The sequence below is a fragment of the Mercenaria mercenaria genome, chromosome 17 (genome assembly GCF_021730395.1).
Source record: "Mercenaria mercenaria strain notata chromosome 17, MADL_Memer_1, whole genome shotgun sequence".
In the NCBI taxonomy this organism is placed as follows: domain Eukaryota; kingdom Metazoa; phylum Mollusca; class Bivalvia; order Venerida; family Veneridae; genus Mercenaria; species Mercenaria mercenaria.
This window is the reverse complement of record NC_069377.1, coordinates 2,789,029-2,796,338: the sequence shown is the minus strand read 5'-3', so window position 1 is coordinate 2,796,338 and position 7,310 is coordinate 2,789,029. Positions and strand designations below refer to the sequence as shown.

The 7,310-nt window shown below is 31.3% G+C and overlaps 1 protein-coding gene across 2 annotated transcripts in view; it reads left to right on the top strand.

Annotated features, from left to right (window-relative positions):
* The first annotated feature begins 484 nt into the window (after window positions 1-484).
* Window positions 485-7,310, top strand: part of LOC123536459 (uncharacterized) — a 49,826-nt gene continuing 43,000 nt past the window's right edge. Inside the window, exon 1 of one of the 2 annotated variants that reach the window (XM_053528776.1) lies at window positions 485-1,003. The gene's annotated coding sequence lies outside the window, so the exon portion shown is untranslated. The remainder of the gene's footprint in view (window positions 1,004-7,310) is intronic. The other variant, XM_045319656.2, reaches the window with a different exon arrangement.

Sequence of the window (7,310 nt, the reverse complement as noted above, 5' to 3'; positions counted from 1 at the left end):
ATAATTGATAGGTGATGTTGTTGGATTCGTTTTATCCAACTGTTCCTGGTAATTAGATTTAGTTGTCCAAATGCAATTGCCCACTTGTTCGTATACCTTTTGCCAGTAGTTTGACAAAGCGTTACTAAACATGTAATATTTTCGTAGGTAAATAATATTAAGGTCGTTATGCTTCATTTAGGAAGTGTACGTGCTCTTTTGCTGTTGTTGCTGTTATTTGCGCATATTCCATGTCTAAACAATCGCACAAGGTCCATGTTACTTAACAAAGAGATCAATTTTTTCCATTTCGGTAAGTTATTAAAAACAGGCTCGTTCAGGGAGGAGTGGATGTAATTTCAATTATAAAGCAATTTATTTGCAACAAATTCGTTCCACTTCTCACCAGATTTCAATTTTGAGACTCCTCCAGTTCCGAATTAAGTGATAATATTTCGCCAGGGCAGTGAATTATCAAGTTGGAATACCCTCATATTGCAGATTCATTGCAAATTAAAGCAGGTAATCTGTAACGATACCTGTTCAGAGCCTATTCCATACTCCCTGGACTGTAACATAAGCGCTTCTGTTACGATGATTTTCCTACGGCTATTCCTATACGGGAGATACTTTCGCAGTAATAAATATAAATGGATTCATAAATCAAATTCGGTTTTTAAGATATTAATTGGACTTCGGCTTCTCGACCGCGCTTGAGAGGGCAGCAAATCGTCGTTAATGAGGGTTTACTGCACTGTCTAGCTAAGTGTTCAAGGCGCCAACTACACTGGGACCACGCGATCGCAATTTGAATGCGTAGGACATTGTTAGCGCGCGATCACTACAACGTCAACTGCTAATAAATTCAATTAGAGGTGGACACAAAATCAAAGAAAGTGCACAAGTAACAAGTTTTTGGTGTTTTGTCCGAAAAAGAAACAGTAACAGAAAAGGATATATAGTTAGTGCGGAAAATAAATCTTTTTGGAGAAGAGTTATTGGAAACATATTAATTCTTAAACAGGTAAATTTTGTACATTTAGGTGAAAAAAGCAACTTTTCCTACAGATTTCTGCTGTGGAGATATTTAACATTACTTCTTTATGTCTTTTTTTTTATTAAAGATACTTCTCAATCATTGTATTTAATTCTCTGTATTTTGTAGGCTTTAATAGTACACGCGATGAAATGTTAATAAGAATGTTTCAGATGATTGAGAAGGCTTTCACCATGCGTGAGAATTTTATTTTAATTAAAATGGCAAGACAGTATCATAGTGGTAATATATTGTCTTAGAAATAAAGTTTCAATTAACCTCATTGTTATTTTCATTTTTTTCACAGGATATAAATTAAAATGTTTTAGTTTAAGTAGGACAAAAACACAAACATTTCTATTTCATAATATTTTCAGCTAATTTGCTGTTTTTCTGGTACCCTTTGCACGAATTGTGACCAGTGTTTGTCACCATATATTATGTATTACGAGTAAGCAAACAAAGATATACATGTAGATATATATGCATTTAAAGGATGTGTCCTCCTACAGATATTTAAGAAACACACGTTCTATTGTTTTTTTTTCTTGTATGCGCAACATTTTGCTAAAGTGCGTTATCTTTCAAGTCAATGATGCATCATTGTTATTTTTCGAAACTGTTAAGGATATAGAGCAAGTTTACAGGCGCAACAGTTTTAATTGTAATATCAGTATTAGGATTTTGTTACACGTAAGAATGTCGGAAACATTTTTTTGAAAACCTTTGTGCACTGCAAAATGCCCACATAGAGAACAATTTACCTGGCAAACGGTCTTATGTTTATCTCTTTACAAAACGATTCAGTACGGCACAGTGGTACCCTCTTATGAAAGGTGACAGAAAATTGTTCAGATTTTCATTTGCAAGTACAAAACGTAGTCGACATTCAAACAGAAATTTATTTTATCACATGCTTGACGTCGTGAATGAGTGAAATAAAGTTTGGTATTACTATAAAGTATGACAAAGCTTTGACGTTTGTTGGAGACGTTGGTCGAATTTACTCGGTCTATAATATAACAGGTAAAGAAAGAAGAAATTATGATGTCTTGAACTAATATTACGAATTTGTCTTACCACATCGCAGTTATTCACTCGTTGAGTAAAATTGATGAAATGCTCGTTAAAGCCTCGCATTTTATTATTTTATTCAATCCGTTTAATAAATTCAATATGAAAAGACACGCCCGTAATACGTTATTTTTAAGGCCAAAGTAAAATGATAGGGATTGGCTATTAAATGTGCACAGTTTTAAGACATCTAGAACTGAATTTTTTTAAATCAAATTAATTTCATTGCTAATAAAAATATCCAAAATTTCAAATAAATTATACAAATAATAACCGTTATTTCAAACTATGTCACCGATGTAAATATTGGTTACATATGGATCTACATGATGTTTTCCCCTTTCGTAATCATTAGGCAAACGTTGATGTTTATCCAAAGTTGCCATTCAGTAATTTCCACAAAAACCACAACTTAGCCGTGACACCATTTCTTCCTTGTGTGAATGAAACCTTTGGAATGCAAAACACGCCCTTTGAACAAATACTTTTTTTTTACATTCTACAAAATCCGAAATACGATAAAAAGACTTTCTATTTGAAATATGTAGACGTCGAAAAGTTTCATCTTCTGTACAAATCAAGCTATTGTCTATAATTCAGTTGAGCCTTTTAGATAATAACCATTGCCCTTTTTCTAATATTTTAATAATTTCTATACTTTTCTTCGGGTACCTTGAGTTTATAGTCTTAAGTTGCAGATTAAATTTCTCGTCAATTCTATTTCATAAAATTTGAACTTTATAATTGATCAATGCTTAAATAGCCAAAAACAGTTGTTCATATTAACTATCGTACAAAAAACGTATACATTGCATCTTGCTGCAATGGTGTATTGCCTCTTATCAACACAATAGTAAACAAGATTTGTGATTTTCCAATTCATTAAATCATTTAAAGCAAATACAAGACGCAGGTTACGGAAACCTTTCAGGAAAATTAAGGTACGTAAAGTTATTCTTATTCTTATTATTAAATAATATAATATGACTTCAGTGTACGATTTAACATAAATATGAAAATAAAATTTGATTACTGTTTAACAGTTGTTTTTGCAAAAAGCTATTTAATACAAATAAATGACTAAAAACTTAAGCGGAAAAGTGTGTCTTGTATGCTTTTGATAATTGTAAATGTGGTACTTTATTAGGTATTCAGTATTATATGGATAACTACAGTTGATTGATAATTTTGCTGCGGTGTTCACGCTAAGAGGTATAATCAAGTCTGACCATATAATTTTAAATTAATTGCAATTACCACTTCAATTAGCTTGAATAACGTGGCCGTCACATTTAATCCCATATATTCGGACACCCCCTCGTATATCAAACATCCCATTAATAATCGTAATCATCGATAGAATGTTACGTAATTACGCGTTATAATTCACAGAAATGTATGCACTTATCCCCTTGCATTTTTTGTTGTCAATAGTTTATTGATAAAAGGAAAACCTAGTTCAATGTTTACGGCAGCAGTGTATTTATTCATTCATAATTACCAGCAAATTTCCGTTTTCTTTAAGTCTTTAATCAGCCTATAAAAAAGACTTCCTGAAATCATATTTCCTGTAGCTCTAAAAGTAGATTTCGGTCGCATGAGATAGATGGTTGTAAAGATTAAAATACGTCGTTGAGTGTAAACAGTCATACATAAACTATATCACCATTGTAAATGAAAAACATACAAGTGTAGGCTAAATGTTGAGGTCCTTTTGGACTGTGAGTCAGTCATTCATTCAATGAAGGTCTATTGCTCACACAGTTAGTGTGTGGAAGTGGAGTGGGGTGTGGGGAAGGGGTCTATTGGTCACACAATTGCTTGGAGCAGTGTGTGGAAGTGGGGGCAGGGGGTTCGAGCAGAATTCATTACCGGTATCTCCCATAATCAGACTAAATCAAACCAATTCCGCTTTTATTTCGTCTGGTTGCAGTTTTATCAAGTGGTTCATTCAGTTATGTTCAAGTGGTTCATTAATGTATAACAAAGTATTATATATTATAATTTTACAGTGAACTGTCAAACATGGAACAACAATTTAACGCCAGATGAATTACAAGCGATATCAAATATGGTGTTCTTATCAAACAATAATTCAGTAAAGCGTAATTATACACTGAACGGAACGCATAACTAACTCTATTTTGTACATAGTCCTTTTTTCATACCCCCTCTCTCCTCCCCCTCCTCAAACCGTAGCAGTGATAGTATTATTTAATTAAGGACTCATATCTACTTGAATATCTTTATGCTTCTAAAGATACGAAAGATTGAAAGCCACAAAAAATGGCTCAAAACGGCTTCGTTGAAAAATTGTGAAAACTTTTATGTCAGTAATATTTATAAACTATTACTAGGGTAAGGACCCTTTATATTAGTGCTATTTGTAATTGCTAATGTGGAAGAACCTTTACTTAGAAATATTTGTATTTGATGAAGTAGAGGATGACAAAATCAAAAGCTATCTTTGGTATAAAATGCTGTATTTAGAATAAAGTTGTAAAAGAGGACATTTTTAAATCCCACATTAAAAAAAAATCCTTGATCCTTATTGAAAATATCATAATGAGTTGTAGACACATATGATGGCAATATTCTTTGGTGATGCTTGTAAAGTTTTCTTTATGTTTTAAATTAATTATTACTTATATATTAAACACATGTTTTTTTTTTTCATTTTTGTAAATGTAAAAAATGTCGCTCCAAGTATAATATCCAGTAAATAGTAATGCAGATTTTTCCTTCTCAGAAATCGTATAGATCAGATATTTGTTTGGAACAACTTTCACATAGCGAACACCAGGAGCAAAGTTTTCATAAGTGACACGAGTTAACATATAAATTAAACAAATTGCCCATTCATTTCATGCATTTTAATAGTTGTAACTAAACTGTGAAGATCGCTCCCGCAATACGCAACGTCATGTTTAATGTCATGACGTCAAATTGTAAATATTGAGGCAGAAAGTTTTAAAACGATACTATTGCCATTGGTTGAATATGTTTAAATTTGAAAACCTTATGTCCTAACATCATACATGTACAGTTTGTAATGTAGCAACATCTGTATACTTTGCAAATAATTTAAAGATTTATAATATTCTAAAATATTCATATGGTACTGCAGCATTTAAAGTTTAGAACTGTATGTATCTAAAGTAATGGTTGTTTACACCTTCAGGTATTCTATACTTCCGAGAGATCTTTTCACAAACTTTTTAAATGCTAAACAGATGTTGATTTTGTTGTATATATTGAAAAAAAAGTGTTGAATAGATCTAGCTGTACCAGATGTGTAAATTTCTTCTTTATTTTGATATCTTTAGGCTTATATTCAAATGCTTTTGGAGTAGTTTGTGTACATATATATCTTAATGGAAGCATTTTATATAAAAAAAGATTCAAATGTGTACAATAAATTTTCTTTCGCGTGAAACAGTGAATTGGTCAGTTTATATTCTATCGTTACTTTTCAGTAATTCAGTTAAAACATAAAATAATTACTTGCATTTTATGGTATAAAAAGGCACGTTTCATAGAAGGATTTCTCATTTTGATTTTTGAAATTGTTTTCTTTCAAACCTGTCGATTAGACTAAAACCATATTCATTAATTAAAACTTTAAAATTGTTAAGATAATTTAAGGTTGAAAAACACTAAAATAGATATGCGATGCTTTCGTCTTATTCAGTGTTAGAAAAAAAAAAACACTAGCAAAATATATTTTTTTCCTGTAAGCAGTATTGTTAGTGTAAAAATATAGTAAAAATATGGTAAAAATGCTATTTTGAAAAGAAAAAAAAAATACCGAAGGTTCACATTTTTATTACAGAAAGTACAGTCCATATCTCATATTGTTATAAAACTCCCATGTAAAAAAGTAAGACAGTTTTAAGCGTGTCTTTATTCTACGTGTTGTTTGGTTTAACAATATCTATTTCCAAATATGCATTTCATAAAACCATATATCAATGTGACAGGATTGAGGAGTAAACTAAAAGCTTGTATTAAAACCTCTTTCCTGATACTGTGTTGTTAAAAGAAACGACATACTGTCAAGGTGTTAACGGTACATTATCTGTGAAGGATATTGGGAGTATTTTACGAGCAGTGTGAATTTTAAAGACTTTTTTTCTCTATGGACAGATATTTTAAGAGTTTAGTTAAATTAACTTGAATACATACTCTATAAATTTCAGCGATCTTTAGAATATGTCATCGGGTCTCTAAGGTATGGACAAGATAAATGCATGACCAATTTGAAACTGGTATACAAATATGAGGACCAGGAACTGAAGCAAACTATTACTTAAAATGACATGACAAATGGATTTTTTTATTTTCCTTTCAGTACACAGAGTATCATATATTGGATAAAATAATTACATGAATTCCAAAACTGACACGAAGAAACGATTTTTTAATGTTTTATTTCTGAGAAAATGTCTCGGATACACAAAAAATGTAACAAAATACACATGTTTTATCATATTATTATTAAGCAGCATATCTCCTATTCATTGTACTGCATAAGTAGGTTATATCATATACATCAGAAAAAAAACCCCATAAAAATCATGGGTATCCATCCTTTTCTTCTGAGATATGGAGATGGTGGCCCTAACTTTACTATCCTATTCTGCAGTCTCTTTATTTTCCGTTGTCTTTCTTGTACACTGGAAACTCCGCTTCATTGCATTATCTTTTTCTTTGGATAGAAACCATTTCGCTTTTTACCGACAATTAATTTGTTCCATTAACGCTAAATTGCCGTTACCGTCTGAAAATTATTCAGCTTTCTATTAAATGCAAATGTGTCTCTACAAATAACAAACCAGCCAAATATTTGGTTCATCTTTATCATTTACAAAAAGCCAATGTCATGCTTCGACACGGAAACTGCAAATCTGAAGATTTCCACAGTTCAGAAAACAGTTTAAATCTCAATGGCAATAACTGGATAATCTTCATTGTTTTATACATAACATTTTCCTTCAGCAGAAAAATAAACGCACACATTTTACGTAATGCTAGAAAAATTACAGACACAATGAACCAAAAGTATGTTGCCAGACGAGATTTTTTTATAAAAAAAGCCGAACAGACAATTTTATCTAGACTATACCTGTCTTATCTCAGCAGTGAAATGATAGACTTCCTGAAATCAAGAAAGTAATTAATAAAATTCTCCTTTTGACTTTTTTGTAAATGCAAAGCAAAA